The sequence below is a fragment of the Callorhinchus milii genome, unplaced genomic scaffold (assembly GCF_018977255.1).
Source record: "Callorhinchus milii isolate IMCB2004 unplaced genomic scaffold, IMCB_Cmil_1.0 Scaffold3, whole genome shotgun sequence".
Taxonomy (NCBI): domain Eukaryota; kingdom Metazoa; phylum Chordata; class Chondrichthyes; order Chimaeriformes; family Callorhinchidae; genus Callorhinchus; species Callorhinchus milii.
The window spans coordinates 49008400-49026229 of record NW_024704744.1 but is presented as its reverse complement, the minus strand read 5'-3'; the positions used below and the strand labels follow the sequence as shown (position 1 = coordinate 49026229).

Here is a 17830-nt window from a genome sequence, read left to right as displayed (position 1 = left end):
GTGGGCTTTCATTTTGCTTCCACGTCTCTTATGTGGCACTTTATCAAACGCATTTTGAAAGTCCATATAAACTACATCCACTGCACTATCTTCATCCACCCTCTCCGTTACATCATCAAAAACCTCTATCGGGGTTGTTAAGACACGAGTTGCCTTTAACAAATCCGTGTTGGCTGTCCTTTATCAACCCCCGGATTGTTTCCGAAGCGAAAATGCATCCACTGCGTTTCTAGACATCTCTGCAGGTGTCAGTCAGGGCTGCAAAACCGGGAGTGAATAAAATGCTGAGTATTAACCTACCAGTAATAATCCCACACAGCCTTCCTCTCTCCCCCCACTCCCCACCCCCTCTCCTCCCTGTGCCCAGATATAGCCAATGTCCAATCGCACCAAAGCAACATATGTCTGGGACTGGGCGCAGGTCCCCCCCCGCGTCACGTGTCAGTCAGTCAGTCGCTCGCACTCGTGCGTGTGCTCGGCCGAGAGGGAGAGAGGGAGAGGGAGAGAGGAGGGAAGGAGAGAGGAGGGAAGGAGAGAGGAGGGAAGGAGAGAGAGGGAGGGAGAGAGGAGAGAGAGAGAGGAGCTGCTACACACACACACACACACAGGAGCAGCGACCATCTGAGCAGTCCCGGCTCAGTGACCAGAGGAGGGAAGGGGAAAGCTGCTGCTGCTGCTGCTGTTACCCCCCCGCGGGGCCGCGTGTGTGCGGCTCAGTCACAGCTCAGTTAAAGGACATCTGCTTCAGAAGGTGAGTGAGAGTGACAGGCAATGGATGGTCTGGTCTGCGCGTGTGGCAGTGGCAGTGGCAGCCCCCGGGGGTTACAATAATAATAATAATAATAATAATATTATTAATAATATTATTGGGGTCTGTGCTGCTCACCGTGTGTCGGTGTCGGTGTGGGAATGCACTGTGTGCCGTTGGCTTCAGGGTCAGCATTTGAACGTGTGTTGCCATCGCGTAAAATTGTGCGACTGCGTTTCTTTTCGTACTCTCCACGTTGAGTGGAGATGAAGTTAGCAATTTTTTTTTTTTGGTGGGGGGGTGAGTGTGTGGGGGGGGTGTGTGGGGTGTGTGGGGGGTGTGGTGTGTGTGTGTGGGGGGAGGGGATGGGGGGTTAACACCAGCTTTCCCCATGACTTCAGTTGGCTTTTTTTTTTGAAAAAGCTTTGCCATGGCAACACAACTGTAAGGTGGGAGACCCAAGTGACCTCGTTTCCAGAGGAAGAATTTTGGTCCCGAGCACAAGTTGTACCTTCATGCACTCCCGACGCCTCCTTTTTGACTCGTGGTTTCTGGGGCGGAATTACATCCCGAGGGGAATGACGTTTTCCTTTTTTTTTATAAAAAAAAATAAAAGTGGAATTAATGTAAATGTGATCACCCGACGACTCACGGTGACCACACAGAGCCTAATACTCATCCCTCCCCCCCCAAAAAAAGGAATAAATTGGTCATTTTCGACCCACGACTGTCTGCGGGACACTGCTGCGCGCAATTGGCTGCCGCGTTCGCCCACAAATATACCGTCAATTCACTTTGCAGTATATTCTGTGAAGCGCTTTGGGACGAACGCACTTTAAATGCCAATTTGGTTTAAATACCGTGAAATGGACATTCTGTGGGGTTTGACTGTCATTTAACCAATGGAATACTTTTATGAAACTCTTACTTTTTTAAAAAACGTGTTTGCTCATCCTTGAGCTTTCGGTAGAAATTTAGTAACGCACCGAATCCCCCCCCTGTAAATTGCAGTTTTAACTGGTCATACTTTAACGTGATTTCAATGCGCGGTTCGGACCTGAGACCACATTATGTTTTGTGGGATCTGATAATTGCATCGTTCAATTTTCCCAGATGAGTATATGTTGACTGAGACAATAGTTACTCTATCTGAGAGAACGTGTGTATCTGCATTAACTTTACCAATACTGTTCTGCAGAGAGATGGCAGGAGTGCTGAAATGTGACTGAAAGTGGTTACCTTGCCTGATACTACATCCGAGCATCTGAGCTAAATTGGCTCATCGTTGAGGTAAATATAAGTGTTTTTGTTGCCCACCCTTGGCATCTCATCCATGCTTTAGCATCTTGAGGTTAGATGTTTCTTAATAGTCTCATTGGCTTGTTAGTTTCACTCTCCATAATCTTCCATTCATCTCAAATTGTACCAAGCTCTGTACACCCATTTACCCCACACTCCCCCCATCCATCCTCATCAGGTCAACTGGTCACCAGTGCATCAGTAAATCAATTTCAAGATTATTTTCCTGACCTTCAAATCTCGTCATGATCTTGCAATTCCTCCCTCTGCTATCTCTTCCAGCCCTGTTCTCCTAAACATACCATCTGCTCTTCTGATTCTAGTTTACTTGCAGCTTGTTTTTCTCTCCCTGCTTGGACGCTCTCCCAAGGTCCTTTTATCTTGTGTTTTCTCTCTGTTCCTTAAACTCTTAAGTGTCTATTTCACTATGTATTTGGTCAAATCCCTTAAATGCTCCTCCTTTTCTCCCTGTTCAGTGATTCCTATACATTTGATATAATATATTTGATATATTAGATTGTAATACATATTCGCCTTGCGTGAAAGTCTCTATTTAACTTTTGTAAGAATCTGAATGCACAGCCCCCAGTTTGTGGTTTAGCATCCGATTTATTTTATTCGAATTATTTTTTTATTTGTATAATATCACTTTATGATGGAAAACAGCTTTGTAGTAGTGTGGGAGATGTCACTTTATTTTAAGATGATAATAATAATGGTGATTGCATTTGATATAGCACCTTATCACATCAGCTACAACCTGGGGCATTGTGGCTGGTCAGGGCTCCCGGTCTCCCACGCCCCAGTCACTGCATTGCTTTATTACTCCATTACTCTACCACTCCATCCCTTTATTATTCTATTACCCCACCACGTCATCATTCCATTCCTTGATTACTCTTATTAGTGTGAAACCCTGTAGCTTAGTGGTTAGAGCACTCGCCTCGCAAACGAGAGGACCTGGGTTCGATTCCTGGGCAAGGCGTAATGTTGGGCAAGTTTCCTTACTCCACACGCCTCTATTTACCTAGCAGTAAGTAAGAAACTCCTTGTTAGTCGATTCGTGGATTGCTTTCTGGGGTAATTATCCTTCAAAACAAAATAAATGAAAAAATGTGGTCACTCATTCCACGGCTGTTTGTGGGACACCGCTGTGCCCAATTGGTTCCCGTGTTTCTCCCATAAAATATAGTAACTACGCATTGCAGTATATTCTGTGAAGCGCTTTGAGATGTCTCAAAGATGTGATAAAGCGCTATATCAAATGCAAAGATTGTTGTTATTATTCTTGAGATGTCTTAAAGCGCTTCACAGAATATACTGTAAAGTAAATTGACTGTATATTTTGTGGGTGAAGATAATCGGGTGAAAAAGAGTACTAATTATGTGAATGTTTCAAGAATGTCTGTCTTGGCTAGAGCTGAGTCCAAAACCTGCTGAATTTTCTTGCTATCAGCAGCCACACCAAAGAAGGTGTCAAATATTGTTAACTGTGATTTTTCATTACGTATGAGTTACTGAGATTACCCATTGAGTATTTAACTAGGAAAAGTGGTTGAAGCCAGGACACTATCCTCTTTTCAGGAATTGATTTATACTGTTTTAGGAGTATTAAGATAAAATTCATTAGGAATTGGTATTCTGGAAGAAATGTGATTAATGGGCTGAAGAGTCTCTATCCAAACTTCTTTATGATCTTTCCTTGGTTTCAGACAAAAATGCTGTCTGATTTTCTGAGGATGCAGATTAAGATTTATTCTACTAGATAATTTCAGGCTGAAGGCTTTGGTTTCTTTTCCCATTGGTAAAATTACAGTTGATCTAATTCCAAATTTTAGGAGATTCATGAATTAAAATATTCAATATGAAATATGACTCCTACCTTAATAATGTCTCGGGGAACCAGGATTCCAAGGAGGCTTTTTAACATTGTAGTGATGTACCAGTTCGGAAGCTGAAAATAATGCTTTGCCAGGGTTTATACTACATCAGGGAGACATTATTAAACACAGTTTGTATGCACAAATAGTATGTACATGATCTCATTTGTGTGCTATTAAAACATTCTTTAACATTATGTTGCTATTGGTTGTGCCATCATCAGAATCAGGCTTTTTTTTAACCTCAGGAGCATTGAATTCAGATTGACTGCAAGGTACGAATACCTTCTTTTATATTAGATATTGGAGTCCTGCATGAAAAGAGTTGGGCAATATTAATTCCATTCTTAGTGCATGCGAACGGACGACAGTGCAACATGTCTCATGTTAGTCCACTCAATCAGAATGCTTGGAGTAAAGCTGCTGCGAATAATATAAAAATCCATCACCTCAATTGGCTTATGAGGCTGAGATGAATGTGCATTATTAGGTAAATTAGAGAGTTTTGTTATTTATTTGTGCTATACTTGCCCCAGCAGTACTTGATGCCAGTAAGTACCCAGAATTCAAATGTATGAATTTCTGAGCATTAACGTTCATCTTAATCACTTTGTATAAAGAAAAGTTTATGTCAGTTCTATTTATATCTTCCCAAAATTCTCTGCTTTTGCTTTTAGTGTCTGTACTTTCCTTATTTTTGTGTCATGGAATAGATATCAATGTTTTTTACATGACCATTTGATGTATTGTTAAGTGAAAAGGAAAGCAGTCAAGGAACTTACTCAAAGAGGATTTTTGTTGAAAAACTTCTGTTTGGGAAAAATAGGTAACAAAGGAATTGTGGAGGAACAGCAGAAGCTCTTGATCATAGAATGGTCAGCGCCTTGGGACATCCTCCTGACGTGAAAGTTGCTTAGTCGTAATTTTGGCCTTGTTGTTGAATCCCACACTTCAAAATGTTAACATGTGACGACAAGGGACCATGCCCAAATTAACTATTAGGGAAAAAAATTATTGAACAGAAATTTAGATCAGCAATGGAATATGTGGAAAGGATGTAAATCTAGTGTATTCTAGGAAGGAAAATGGGATGTATTAAAGGCTTGGATTCCATAAACAGATAGGATAATAATAATAATCTTTGCATTTAATTGGATGAAATTTGAACCTTAAAATCATTTAGCATTTAAAAGACAGACAATGAAAACGAAAGCCAGGACAAATCTAAAAATGTTATAAAGAGGCATTAGGAAGGTGATGGAGTACAAGAGAAAATGTACAACCCACAATTCCCATTCAAGTCAATAACCCTATAAGAACAAAAGGGGGGATTTCAGCCAAGTGTGTTTGTTCTGCGTATCCATTCAATCATGGCAGATCTTTCCCCCTGCACATTAGCATTACTTCCCAAGTATCTACGTAGCTTTTAAACATCTCAGTTGATCTCCTGCTGTGATATTCTGGGGCAACTCGTTCCACATTTTCACTACCAACTGTGTGAAGAACTGTTTTCTGATCTCACTTCTAGTTCATACTTCAAGATAATTACATTTTGTTTTGGTTCCTTCTCTACTAGAAAGTAGAGTTGTCCACTCTTTAACCCGTCATCTTATTTCATTGATTTTAACACCTCACTTAGATCACCACTTAAGTTCCGCATTTCTAAGGGTACAGAATGACGCTTGAGATGTAACCAAAGAACCTCCCAAAAATGTATGTACGGTAAACATGTGCGCGTGTGATGCACATCGGGGTGCCTTCCCAAAGCGGCAAGTGTGCCTTATCAGGGTGTGTGCGAGCTCGCACATGGTTGTGGTGTACACAGGGGCGACTCCTGACTGTATTAAAGGGAGTGGCCCCCAAAAAATGTGCACAACCTATGTGTGGGAAAGGAACGTACCGTGAACAACGGAATGTGTTTTGTATTGGGAGAAAAGGAAAAGAATTGTGACTGAAGATTTTGTGTTGTTTTGGATTTCTGTTTGTACTAAATATTACATTTATAGAGAAATATATATTTTCAAAAAAAGAATCTCTAAGGAATATAACTCGAGTTTATCCAACCTATCATCATAAATAAGTCCTGCACCCCAAGTATTAATCTAGCAAATCATTGCTTGTTCCTATATATAATATATAGGGTGAAAAGCTGGGGCCATAGCTTTGATTCATGATTTACACCACTTGTATTCGCCCTCACGTTTAAAGCTCTCCATGGGCTTGCTCCTTGCTACCTCTGCGACCTCTTAACACCAGGCCAACCTTACTGCTCCCTCCGCTCGGCAGGCACCGGCCTGTTCCCTATCCCCTGCCCTGTCTGTTCCTTCTTCAGTGGTTGGGCCTTCAGCTTTTCTGCCCCCACCCTTTAGAACTCCAACCCCAAAACACTCTGCCTCGCCCGCTCCCTCGTGTGCTTCAAGGCCTGTCTCAAGGCTTTCCTCTTTGACGGTGCCTTCGGCCACACTCCCTTACCCTCCACCCCTCTTGATTCCAATCCCCAGCTCGGGTGCGAACCCTTGAATGCCTAGTGCTTTTGGACATCCTTCCAACATGAAAGATGCTACCTAAATGTAATTTGTTGTTGTCACAACCTGCAAATCAGAGAAACAGATTTTCTCACTGTCTCCTAACTTTCAACCAATTTCCAATTTATGTCATGCTATTGCCTTCAATTCCCAGTCCCTTAATTTTGACTAGTGATCTCTTACGAAATGTGTTTTGTAAATCTATATGTTGATGTATTGCAATCATTCACCCACAACTGATGTTACTCAGCTTTCATGAGCAAATCAGAAGAGAACAGTGAAACAGTAAAGGAATAGGGCTGTCAAGATGGAGAAATGTATACAATGGATAGTGAATGAATTTCAGAATTTTTTTTTTTAAAAAATGCCTCGGTTTTCATGGAAGAAATGAAGATTAGGAGTGTAAAAGTACTAGAGGCCAATGCAGAAAAGTTACTGGAGGCTATTATTCATAGTTTGAATTGCATTTGAATCCAAATCCTATACAATGAGAACTCGCTATGCTTTCCTGCGCCTCGTTCATCTTAGAATTTGTGAAAATAAATGAATGAAATCAAGCTGTTTAGGTTCAGCAATGCAGGTTGAAGAATTATTGTTAATTGTTCATAGAATGGTGCAGAATTGAGAGGGAAAAATTAATTAATTAATTAATTAATTAACCCAATAGTTATTAACTGACCTTGATCAATAAGCAATAAATAGAGTTTGTGTCTTTAGGTTTAAAGCTGTGCATTATTAGAGTGAATGAGAGATACAATGTATAAAATACTATTTTCTGGAGACCATTAAAAGGCTAAAGTTCAGTCAAGGAGCCTAATGGTTTTAAGTGCATACTCATGGTTTATAAATGTGGGTATAACTATTGAATTACAGCTTTGAAATGTAACCTATACCAGATAGAGATTACAGGAAAATTCACTATTAAAAGTAAGTCTAAAAATACTGCAAATTCCATCTAATTTATCATCAGGTTCAATGTCAAATTTAAGTAGTGACCTTGATTCTCAACCATGTAAGACTTGTAACCGGATGGCACCTCAGTAAAATAGTACTGCTTGCATCTGCTTTCTTCTATCCCAATAGTTTGGATCCTCAGCCATCAGATGTCCATCAGAACTATATAAATGTAAATGGTATTGTATTAGCTGAGGAATATCACATGCAAGAATTATTATATTTTTAGTGCAAAATGAGTTGGAGTTTGAATGATTTTGGAAAACATTGTAGTCTATGAAACATCTCTACGGTATCTGATGCTTTTCAATCCCTCTGCCTTGCCCCCCAACTTCCTATCTTTAGAACCCATCTGAAGACCTTCCACTTTGGTCTTCTTTTTCCACAGCTCGGCGTCAACTCTACCACTGTTAAACTCTTAGACGCATACAGATACACTTTTTCTTATTGTTGCTAAATTCATTCTCTTTCATTGATGAACTCCAATTTGTAGTGGGAGCCTTCACCAATGCCACTTATGTTGATCTCAAATTTTCATGTACGTTGACCCTCCATTGCAATAACGGGATTGTTGTATTGTTAGAGGTGCGTCTTTCAGATGCAGTGTTACAATTGAGGTCCTGTTTGTTCAGGGAGATGTCAAATAATACACAACATTATTCTAAAATTGAAGGCAGTTTCTTGCAGTGCCCTGGTCATTTATCCCATGGTTGTTTGTTTATGAGATCTTGCTGTATGCAAATAGCTGCCATGTTTGTCTATGAAAGCAATCCTTATACTTGAAAGTAATTACTTTAAAAAGATTTGATGTACTCCAATGTGATAAAACTCTATAACAATGCTAGTTAAATTAGATTCGGGCTCCATCTTTTTTAAAACTTCTTTTTCTCAGAGAAGCACTTTGAGATGTAACTGAAACCAAGACGTGTGTAGAGAAATTGTGAGAATAAAACAGCATTCTGGTCCCAGATTAATGTCTCATCTGAAAGGCAGCACCTCTGGCAATGCAGAACTCCCCCTATCGCTGCATTGGAGTGTCAGTCAAGACTGAGTTCAAAGTGCATTTGACTTTGATGTCCCAATTACCCTTTCACTCGATTGATTTTGTTTGAATCGAATTGTCCTTTCCAGAATCATAGAATATTACTGCACAGAGGCCATTTGGTTCATCGATTCTCTGAAAGAGCTCTCTAGTTAAATCGCAAACTCCTGTTTTACCATATGCTCCTTTGTAGTTTTCCTTTTTAGTATATTTGCTCTGGTTAATTTCAAAAGCTGTTATGGATCCTGCTTCTAGCATCATTTGCAATATGCAAATCAAACGGATGGGTCATTGAACCTAATTTGGTACATGCTATAATAGCTGATGTGTTGAAAATCAAATTAACTTTAATGGCAGGAAGCTACATTTGGTTTGTAAACCAAAGTCATTTTATACAGATCTTTTAATGTGGAGAAAAACAAATGTACCTCCTTCTGAAATTCTCCGCCTTTTTGGTTCAGGATTGTTAATTTCAAACCTCTCACCATCAAAATCTAAACCACTTTTAATTCACTAAACTCTTTTCGACTTGCACAAAGAATTACATGTCCATCATCTACACCTACTCGTGAACTGTGCAGTCTTTGTTATACAGTTTCAAAACGTGAAAGTGGTATTTGTGTGCCATTTTTCTTTAAATTAGATGATGATGATAATAATAATTCTTGCATTTGATATGACACGTTATCACATCATCAAGATGTCTCAAAGCGCTTCACAGGATTTGTTTTACTGAAGTGTAATAGCTGTGTATTTGTAGGCAAATGCAGAAGCAATTTGTGCATAGCAATGTCCCACAAACAGCCATAAAGTGAATGACCAAATTTAACTGAGGGATTGTTGGCCAGGACACTGGGAAAAACTCTTCTCTTTTCAAATAGTGCCATAGGATAGTTAACATTCATCTGAACAGGCAAATCGCTCCTTGGTTTAACAACTCATGTGAAGGATAGTGACTCTGATAATGCAATTCTCCCCTAACGTTGCATTGGGGTGTTAGCTGAGACTGTGATTCCAAGTCCCAACATGGGGCGTGAACCCACAATCTTCTGACTCAGAGCTGAGAGTGCTACCAACTGAGCCAGGCTGATACCTACATTGGTTATGAATGATTGTTTCATCTTTCAAAATTAAATTGTTTGAGAAGGGAAAATAACACTGTGACAATTGAAGGAACATATTATTAAGCTTTTTTTAAATCTACTCTATGTGAAATATGTTTAGTATGTTGGGGGTGGGGACGCAGGTAGAGAAATGTTCACAGTGCCACTGAACCCTGTCTGTCCTTCCTAAGATTAAGTGACGAGTACAGCCACTTGATATTACTGGTTAGATTCAATCAATATCTTACACAGAAGCAACACACCTTATTTTGATTTATGCTCTGTTCCTCAACTTCTCGTTACCACAGCCAAGTTTGAGGTCGACTGTCTAACAGAACTAACCTGAACACTGAATTGGTGGCTCAGGTCAGCCCAAAACTCCTTTTTCTTTAAGATCCTTTTTGTCCCACTATTGTCAGTTATTCTAATTTATTCAGATTGAATTGTGTCTGCCAGGTAACACATAAGGTATCTGAAAAAAAAGAACCAAACCCTTTTGAATTCTTGCTCATTATTTCCATGACAGTTTGTGGGTCACACAATTTGGCAGCCGCATTTCGCCCACAAATATACAGTCAATTCACTGTACAGTATATTCTGTGAAGCGCTTTGAGACGTCTAGAAGACGTGAAAAGCGCTATATCAAATGCAAGGATTATTATTATTATTTGCTCTGTTTCCTATTTTGTTAGTTTTATACATGTTAATCCACAAACCCACAGTCACTGCACTTTATAGTATACGTTGTGAAGAGCTTTGAGACATCCTGCTTATGTGAAGGGTGCGATACCAAATGTAAGGATTATTATTGGTGTTTGTAAATTTAGAGATTTTGTTCTATGGTTGGACCAAATGCTATGTAATAATAATAATAATAATAATAATCCTTGCATTTGATATAGCGCTTTTCACGTCGGGAGGACGTCCCAAAGCGTTTCACAGAACACACTGTAAAGTGAATTGACTGTATATTTGTGGGCGAACGCGGCAGCCAATTGCGCACAGCAATGTCCCACAAACAGTCGTAGATTGAAAATGACCAATTTATTATTGTTTTTGGTTTTGGAGGGATTATTATTAGGTGTGTGGAGTAAGGAAACTTGCCCAAGGTTTCGCCCTCTGCCTGGAATTGAACTCAGGTCTCTCGCTTGCAAAGCGAGTGCTCAACCACTGAGCTACAGGACTCCACATATATGGAAAACAAGAATACTTCTAAAGCATTGGTGGAACTTATTTCATTTTAAAAATAATTTAAAAATAATTATTTGTCATAGACCTAAAACCACCTTTGGCATCCAATTTCTGTGCTGCTTAGAATAACTGAGAAATATATGGAAAACAAGAATATATAGGGATGTGAAGGAAAAGGAATGAAAAGACCTGCCATGATCATTTTAAATAGTTGGAACGGGTTCAGCTGACCAACTGTCCTCCTCTTGTTCTTATGATCGTAAATTTATTTTACCATGTACTGCCTTAGGAATCAAGTCTTTTTACAGATAGACAGCAATTACAAACTAACTCCAACATAACTGAATACCCTGATGTTCAGCATTTTCTTATGCTTCAATATCACCTCTCATCTTTTAAATGGTCTGTACTATCTCTGATATTTGTTTTTCTTTTTCAGTGCCTGACCATTTATTTGAAATAAATCTTGCCTGTCCAGTCAGTTCCGTTTTCAGTTTTCACTCCTTCCACTTCTCTTTATTCAGAACTTAATCTGATTGATCTGCTACTTACCTTGAGTCTTTTTCCTTCTTTTCTGACTTCCAATGATCTCTCTGTGTTGATAACATTTAATGAATATAGAACGGTCTATTATTTGAAAAGGTTTATTTTGTTATCATTGCTGAATATTACAAATTTATATTCAACTCTAGATTCTTGAAGAGCTTTGTTGAAAAATTACTTGAAGCTGCCAATAGAAGCATCTCCATATTGTATTTAGTCTTAATCACATTTATCCTCCTCTGGTGTCATTATGTTAAGCAAAATGCTTCCATTGAAATAGATCTGAAATGGGTAGGGACAAATAACCCTTCTGGTGAAGGAAAAGGTTTTTTTTATATAATAATGTTCAACTTCTCTCAATACTCCTAGTTTTGTTTAGTATTTTTTCTGTCCTGTCCTCATTCCAGTTGTCTGTTTTTAAATAAAGCAAATGCAAATGTCAACAAACAGACTTGATTGTTTCCTATAGTTTTGTGTTTGTCCTTGTGAAAGAAATATTGTGATAACAATATTGGTGAGGGCAATGAAACACTCTTGTATTTTAGGGTCTGGTGCTAGTTACAGAGTGGAGCTCTTTCTCACCAATGTGGTACTTCCTGTCTCGGATGAGCATCTTCCCCTTGCACCAGGGTAACCTTTTACATCAACGACTTCAGCAATCGTTTGGTCCCTTTGAGTGAGGTTACCAAAGTAAGTGATTTTTATAGCTGTGGACTCCAATGCATGCCTACTAAAAACTATTGAGTTGTCTGTGCCCAAACTCTCCTTTAACAGACAGTGAAAATAGAGCTTTGGAAGGAGACTTTTATCATGGTTGAATTTTAAGTCTAATGTTAGAGCAAAGACTTGGAGGTGAAGCCCTACTGATCCAGAAATTAGGTTTGGTTACAAAACAAATGCGTTCAAAGCCGTAAAAGTAGCTTAGCTTTAGCGGCCTTGTTATATTGTAGGTTGGGATTTTATGGACCCGCAACTTCTGCCTTATAATGAGGCTCCAATGTATATGAACTATCTCCTCTTAAAAAAACAATGTTTTCCATCTAAGTGTTTATTTTTCCACAATAATGCTACAATGTACTATTTATGAGGATCTTCCTATGTGGTTTTGAAAATCTTTATAGTGACCAGCTCATAATTGCTGCTATTGAGGTGTCAGTCCCCTTATACAAGCAAAATTGCTTACCATTTGTTTGGTGTATTCAGATGGTCCATTGATTTCATGTTGCCTTTGGGGGATGTATTTTTGACTGAATGGTGTAGGGCTTGATCAATATTGTTTTTCAGTTAGAAAGCAACAATATTAATTCTGTGCAAATTAGTATACTTAAAATTCCATTGCGTCGACCTACAATTTATAAATGTGTTCCAGTTAATACAAGAAAGATGTACCTTTGTGTTAAAAGGGTGATAATGCTGCTGGGGTAAAATCTCTTAAGACATTTCAGCATGTTTATTTAATCGCAGAGCAGGGCGATTAGATATAATAATCCTTGCATTTGATATAGCGCCTTATCACGTCTTTGAGATGTCTCAAAGTGCTTCACAGTATACTGTAAAACGAATTGACTGTATTTGTAGGCAAATGTGGCAGCACAATTGTGCCCAGCAATGTCCCATAAATGACCATATATATGTATATCATTCATTTTAGAATATCAAAAAGGTGGAGAGGGGCCTATGAATGGGTGGGTTAAGAATAATCTGGTGAAGAAGTGTTAAAATAACATTTTATTCTGTGCAGCAGCATGTAATCAGGCTGCCACACTTGAGGAGAAATGTCACCAAGACCCATCGTAACCTGCCAATTATGCTGGCGAGTGCTTTTGCATATTTCTATGCTGATACACAATGGATTTGTTTGCTGCTTATGTTTGACATTCAGAAGAAGAGCCCCAGTGCAGCATGCCATATATGGTTATTTTCAAGCATCTGCTTCTGCCAACTGAGTTTGCTTTTCTTCAGATAAGAATTGTTTTTGGATTGTTATAATTTTAGACAGTGTTTAGAATCTAATCCTTACTCCAGTGTAAGCTTCATGCCCCTACCATCTTGCTCGCACACAAACTCCACACCCTCCTCTCTTGCTCCCATGCCCACTTCAACCCCATCCACTTTAGCTCCTATAGAATTTCTAGTTCTACAAAGTGTAGTGTGGGATCTTTCAAATATCCTGGGTTTTGTGCTTTCTTGGATTTATAAGTTGACCATTTGACAACAACTTCAGGATCTGTAGGGTTCTCTCTGGAGTTTAGACAATATTGGAAATGCTAATGAGAATTTAAATTGTGGATTAACTCTTTTGAGGCTTGAGGTGGGGAAAATTAGACAGTTTCCCTTATTGACTGTATTCTGGTGACCCCGATCTGAGCTCCATGTGTGAATATTGTGTTAGGACAGGATTGGGCTTGATCATGACTGCACCTGCCTACTTGGATTGGTTAATACTGTGCAGCCCCATTCGATCATTCTCTGTTATAGCATTATAACAGATTTGTTTATAACCTGATTAGTGAGTGGACTCCATTAACTGAACAGGTACTCCGCCAGCTTGCTTGGTTCCTTTATTCTGACTGGTTCACACACTAAAATGGCAGACTTCCAGGTCATTGGGCCATCACTGACATCACTTCTTGTGCACTATGCATGCAACAACAACAACAAGATTACATTTGTATAGTGCCTTTCATGTTGGGACAGCATAGAGGAAGTTCTTTTCAAAGAGCCGGCACAGACATGATGGCCTGAATGGCCTCCTTCTGTGCTGTATAATTCTATGGTAAGTGATGTAGATGAAGATCCTATGACCCAGAAGTTGGCTAATTATGTTCCTGCATGCTAAATATGATTGCCATCCTGGTCTTCTTCAGTTATCCTTCCTCCCCCACATCCGGTCCCTGACCAGCACCGCTTTCTTTCACCTCCACCACATTGCCCGTCTCCAACAATACCTCACCCCAAAAGCTGCCGAAACCCTTGTCCATGCCTTTGTCACCTCTTGGCTGGACTACTCTAATGCCCTCCTCGCTGATCTCCCCTCCTCCACTATTCACAAAATCCAGCTCATTCAAAACTGCATCGCCCATATTCTCATCCGCACCAAACTTCGTACCCCGATTACTCCAGTCATTGCCAAACTCCGCTGGCTGCTTGTCACCAAGCGGATCGACACACTATTGTTTAAATCCCTCCATTCCTTGGCACCCCCGTACCTCTTTAACCTCTTCTCTCCCCACAGCAGTACCCACTGCCTTCTCTCTACTGGGTCCGGCCCCTCCGAGTCCCCCGAATCCTCTCCACCATCGGCGACCGTGCCTTCAGCCACAAGCCCCGAAACTTTGGAACTCCTTCCCTCAACTCCTTCACCTCACCTCTGCCTTCCACATCTTCAGGTTGCGCCTGCAGACCTTCCTTTTCGACCGCGTCTATGGTCACCTTCCCCCTCTCCCTGGCTCGGCCTTGGGCTCTACCACTGTTAAGCGTTCTGATACGCCACCCAGCGTGCAGGGCGCTATATACGTGCAAGTTGTGCTGTTGTTGCTTTAGGTCAGACTCCTTGGAGCATGGAGGAAATTGGTGAGAGGGAAAGATTGCAAACTGTTCTTGGATAACCTGTAATAGTGTACAGTCATTTGGGATAAATTCAAAGATCTACTGCCAGGTAATACAATAACAATTGGTTGGCAGCAATTTAGTGAAGTGGCCCTATTATTCTACCTAATGAGGTCAAAGCTCGAGGTTTTAGCAAGCACTGAGAATGAATTACTACCACTGCCTACTTTGTTTGGATGAAATGGTATGTACAATTTATTCAGAAAAATAAAAATGGCTTGTGACTCACCATTAAACTCAGAGTGACAGAGACAGCATGATGTTGGTGAATGGTTAATAGAGATGGCCTATTCCATTTGATGAAGTAAAACAACAGATTGCTAGATATTTATGGCAATCTGCACTGAATAAGTTAGATTCAGATTTCAGGTGGGCCCTTCATTAGAATTTGAATATCTCAGCTGGAATAACATCCTTTATATAATGAAATGGGTGATGGAATACGTGATAATTCAGTACACTTATTGTATGTTTTTTTAAAAAAAACAAAGATAGAGGGGGAAAAATGCAGATCCAGCTAAAGTTAGAAGTTATTCAAGAAGGACCCAAGGATAGTAGAAATAAAATCAGAAAATTGCTAGAAATGCAAGAAGGACAATCCAAGAGCAGTCCAACAATGCAACATTTTCCCTCAGAGCTGCATTGATATGTCGTCCTAGAATATTAGCTCAAAGTCGTGAAAGTGGGACTTGAACCCACAACCTTCTGACCCAGAGATGAGAATGCTACCAACTGAGCCAGGCTAACACATATAGCATGGGAAGATGCAAAGCAAATTATTTACTCTATTTGTATATTTTCCCTACACTCGCGCTTCTTGTTTTCTCTGTGTGAGATTACCAATTTATGGCTCCATTGTGTGCCCACTTCCACTGAATGCTGAATTGACTGTCCAAACTAGTTTATGCAAGAGCTTCCTACTGGTGGAGGAGAGCCTTTTGACCTACATTCTTTAGCTGAGTTAAAGCCAGATCCCAGAGGCAAAAAGCTGTGTTAGTGTTAATCCACTCCTGTCACCCAAACCTTAAAATTACCCTTTCATAATTTAGTAATTTCGGAATAGTGAAAGATTTTTTTACATTTCTCTTTTTTGCATTTTTAACAAATATGTTTTTGTTGAAACAAAATAACCTTGAATTGTGCGCGGTATGTGAACATTTTCAAAAATTCAGCAGTATTATTTAACAAGTTTATTGTTGATCATCACTTCAGAGTGGAACAGTTGTATTAGAAAATTGTAGACCAGCCTATGTTGATCAATCGCCCTTAAAACTGAATGAAGAAACTGCACCATGGAAACTATCCAGAAAATGTGACACCTTATTTGTAAGACAAATGTGTTTTGAGTTGTTGCCTATGAGATTTCAAGGAGGTCTTTATCATAGAATACTGAAGGTGACTTGATAATTGCATTAATGTTAACACTTCCAAGTTGACACATTGCACGCCTGATTACAGTGAGTGTTGTGAAAATTGTATCACGCTTGTGGCTTCCTTTTGTTAAGGTTGGTTGGTAACGATTTATCATCTTCATACAGAAATGAGCATGAACCTATACATTCTTCACTCAGTACCTAAAGGTTTGAAGTATTCATTGATTTTGTTCTATTCCTTTGACCTGTCTTCATTTTGCACTGTTATTTTTAAATTAAAATTGTAGGTCAGAATATTAAAGTAGTGTGATTTGTTAGGGATTAATAGTGTTTTCCCCTTTTCCCATGAGTGAACTGATGTGTTTAAAATTAGGAAGAACGATCCTGTGTTATTTACATCACTTTTTAAAAAAAATGTAACAGTGAATAGTTCTTGCAAGGACTATTCACTATTACTTTGTAATACTCCCTTTGAATGTAGGCTGCCTTTCTCCTCTCTTCAAAAATGACTTGCCATCGTCTCTGAAAATCCCTTAAGCAGGGATAAAGCATTTCACAGCACCATGTAAGTCCCCGTGCAGCTTTATTCAGCAGCGAGCCATGGTGCTAGTATAAATAACCAGTCTGTTGCTTTTGTAAAGTTAAACATACTACAAGTAGCAATCATTGTACAAAATACCATTCCCTTACCACGTAAATGATACAGTAGCCCAGACTGTTGTATTGTCTGTTCGCTATCGATAACATTTACTGAAAATATTTAAGTACTATAAGATTGTAGCATGCATCTTACAAGAGCATCCAAACCAAACTACTGAATTTTTCACATATGTTTGGAAATTTGCTTTTCTGTGCAATTTTGCCCTGGACAAACTCACTCCGTTTACCTAATCCCGGAAAGTTTAGGCACAAATTGACAAGAGTCACGGCATGAGGATCCCAGAGTGTACTTTAGGCTATTGTTCGAGATTAACCAGCTATTTCCCCATCACAAATACTGATTGGATATTGCTTATAGGATCAATCTTCCTGTTCGAGCTTTAATTTAAGAGTTAACAGGAGCTGAGTGGAAAGATTCACAGTAGTTCAGTTGTGGAATGTAATGTGGGCCGTGTTGTTTTGTTCCTTATTAATTTCCTGCTGTCTTGAAGTTGAGTTCATTTTAATACAAACGCCAGAGGCAAGAAAACACAACCATTCATCTGATTGCTATTAAACAGATTTGTATTGATTCTAGTTGGCAGTGACTTGTACTATAGATATCTAAGAGCTAAGTTATTAGTTCTTAGTTCAACTCTCAACAACAAATTTATTTATACAAAAGTGTGAAATTGTCCTAGCTTATTGAACAACTGTGGCTTTTAGTTCTTATGGATATAGTTCATCTGATTAGCCCTCTCACTGATTTTTCCCACTAAGATCCTGTTAACTCTCAAGCCAAGACTCTAATAGGCAGAGTGGTCCTATCAGGACTCTACCTATAGCAAACTTCCCTCAATAGTTCTTACAGACCTTCCAAAGTCACTCAAGAGGTATGGGCACAGAAAGAGTCATGAATCAAGA

At 39.5% G+C, this 17830-nt stretch overlaps 1 protein-coding gene across 3 annotated transcripts in view; it reads left to right on the top strand.

Annotated features, from left to right (window-relative positions):
- The first annotated feature begins 681 nt into the window (after positions 1 to 681).
- klhl32 (kelch-like family member 32) overlaps positions 682 to 17830 on the top strand; it is a 98840-nt gene continuing 81691 nt past the window's right edge. For all 3 annotated transcript variants that reach the window (XR_006084963.1, XM_007892935.2, XM_007892936.2), the window contains exons 1-2: positions 682 to 751; positions 1947 to 2038. The gene's annotated coding sequence lies outside the window, so the exon portion shown is untranslated. The remainder of the gene's footprint in view (positions 752 to 1946; positions 2039 to 17830) is intronic.